General features: G+C 39.6%; 1 long non-coding RNA gene across 1 annotated transcript; it reads left to right on the top strand.

Moving 5' to 3' along the window:
• The first annotated feature begins 1,092 nt into the window (after positions 1 to 1,092).
• Positions 1,093 to 1,721, top strand: LOC149160528 (uncharacterized). The gene is made up of 3 exons (XR_016261445.1): positions 1,093 to 1,374; positions 1,473 to 1,560; positions 1,681 to 1,721. It is a non-coding gene; the product is annotated as an uncharacterized LOC149160528 (long non-coding RNA).
• The last annotated feature ends 1,156 nt before the right edge of the window (positions 1,722 to 2,877 follow it).

Here is a 2,877-nt window from a genome sequence, read left to right as displayed (position 1 = left end):
GAATCTCCAAAAAATCACACTAAAGACAACTCCGAAAAAAACAACTAATATAATTAAAACTTTATTTTTCATGGCTCCAATAAAAAATTGGACCTCTAAATTTTTTGTGTGTTACGTATCTTATCAAAATCCCACTCACATGTTAATTTCGAAAAATCATGCGTGACAATCGCCGAGGAAGACGGGAACAGTTGAAGGAAACCTCAAATATAAAACTGGCTTAGGATATGAGCTATCATTTTCAAACATATTTATTTAATATTTAATAAAGATTATTATAAAATATAATTTAATTAGGTTTATTTTGGATAGTGCAAAGAATGGTTGAGATTTTTCTTATTAGTCCCTGCCATCTGGCATCCGGCAGGGACTATAGTAATCGATAGGACCCCGACTTAGCATTAGTTCACCCCTTTCCTTCTCTGTTATACGGCGGTTAGAGCGGGGATATGCCTAAGTTTCATTTGCACTCACTCCTTCGCTATCTTTCGCCATCCTCCATAGCCTAAATTGCTATTTAGGCCTAGTTCCTTATGCGTGACCGTCAACGGTTTGCAGGCATTGGGCGATTAATGCTAGCATTACTTTGCGATGTTTGGGATTTTAATTAGGCGTGTTTAAACTTTTATACATTGCAGCGTATTTGGAGGCAGCTGTTGTGCATGCAGGGGCTGTGCGTGCTACATGCACAGCAGCTGTGCAGTTTGATGTGGCCGCTTGCTAGATGTTAAGGTAGGGGAGCCAACAGAGACCATCCAGCATGTAACTTTGTTAACAGCAAGTAACCCTGTTAAAACATCGGCTCTGGGCGTCCCGGGGACGGACTGACTCTCAAATCGATTTCTCAGGTAAGATCTCTCATACAGCTACTTTCTATAGCCTTTTTATTGAATTCTTTAAATGTTTTAACTCGCTCCTTGTACCTGTTATTCCTTAATTTTCACAGAAACTATTTATTTCCGAAAAAAATTCAAGGGAAACCAGGGTTATAAGAATGACGTATTTTACCCGTTTATCGATGATTATTACAATACTTGCAGCTTATCTTTAAATCAATATCTGTAACAGGCGGCATCTACAACCTGCTATGTTGCAGTTCATCCGAATTTGAAAGCCATATCAGGAAAATACTTTGCAGACTGCAATGAAGTATCTGCTTCTAACGTTGCACAAGAAACCGGTGGTTCTTCTGCTTCCTTGCTTTTGCTTGATCTGCTTGGATGATGCAGCGCAGCTGTATTCCTGTTTATCAGTAGCAGGACTGGGACGAGCAGAACCAGAAGTTGCTGCATCAGACAGCTTCGAAAGCGCGCATATGCTCAATCTAAACTGGCAAATATTCTACACACAAAAGAGCTTGCGTTGAGACTCGAGGTAACCTTAATCTTGAGCTACGTTTTCCATAACCGCTCAAATTTACAATTTTTTTACAAGGAATAAACATTTAACACAAGTTTCCGTCTAGAATGCAGAAAATGAAGGCCAATGTGACAGCAAATTCTATCCATCCAGGCATTGTAAGGACCAGAATTACTAGAGACCGCGACGGACTTCTCACAGGTAACAGTAATATGTTTATCTTGCTTTGTTATTTTTTGTATTTTCTTCTTGGAAGCTAGCCTGCAGCTCAATATCATATTCTCGGAAAAATTGATGAAATAATTGCTTTGCCTTCTGCAGATTTGGTTTTCTTCCTTGCATCAAAACTTCTCAAATCGATTCTGTTGACGCTGCGACGCTGTTGAAGAAAGCTATGGACGGCATGGAGAAGTAGTTCCGAAGCCTCCTCGGGGAGCTGTCGCCAGATTGTCTCGTCCATAGCCGCACTGGTAACCTGGCCATTTATACCCTTCCTCCTAAGTACACGAAAACCCTGAGTAAACAGTAAGACTAGACTAGATTCTTATTATTTGTAGCATGGTTCTGGCAGTGTTTTGCAGGTCTGGAGAGCCATGTTTCAGGTCTGGAGAGCCATATTTCAGGCACAAGTGTTGCAGATTTGGAGAGCCATGGTGGTTCTCATGGCCTTGTTTCCCACGTTCCGTACAAACACGTTGGTGCGTACAAACACGTTGCTGCATGCATGTTGATCACATGTCTCCTGTGTAACGTGTGGCCTCGTCGTGAAAGTTACACCTCACGCGAAGTATCGTTGACTTCAGTTGCAATCTTAACCCCAAAAAAACGCAATTTTTATACAGTGCTATTAAATTTCTTTACTTTCTTTACGACATTGAACGGTTTAAGTCAAAAGCTATAATTAAAAATTAGCCCACTGGAATTTCTTCATAATTTGTTAGTGTACAGTATTTTTATAATCAAAATATATTTCCTTTTTGGTCAGATAATCTTCTTGGTCATTAGCTTGATGAAATAAAATTAAAATATATTTGTTAACGATATCGAAATCCATTACAAGTAATTATTACCTATGAAACGGGCGTTGGGTAGATACATTATTATCCTAACATTTTGCTTACTTTTACATAGCTACGTAATTATTATTTACGTATGTAACTCAGATTCAATGGCTTCCTGCCTGCCACTGAATGTGAGGGTAGTGCATCGTGGTGCTCCTGCATCTTTCTGAAAACATTTGACTTTCAACTGTTATGCTACGGATTAGGACTTGCAGCAACACTTCTCTTCTGTTCTCCAAAGCTGGGAACCCATTCATAACCTGCACGTCTGCATGATATCTGAGAACAGTATTGTCCTGTAGCATCCGGTGCACGGGAGGACTGAATGTTCTTATAGGCTTCATTCAGACTAATCTCTTCGACAGAATTAGCTGGTAAGATCATCAAAACGTACACAATTATAAGCAAATAAAGTGTTGCTCCAAATCACAACAATTCAAACCATTCGCCATTGAAG

Source organism: Pinus tabuliformis, chromosome 5_2 (genome assembly GCF_031772625.1).
Source record: "Pinus tabuliformis cultivar Carrire ecotype Pingquan chromosome 5_2, CPIR1, whole genome shotgun sequence".
Lineage (NCBI taxonomy): Eukaryota > Viridiplantae > Streptophyta > Pinopsida > Pinales > Pinaceae > Pinus > Pinus tabuliformis.
This window is presented reverse-complemented; position numbering and strand designations above follow the sequence as displayed.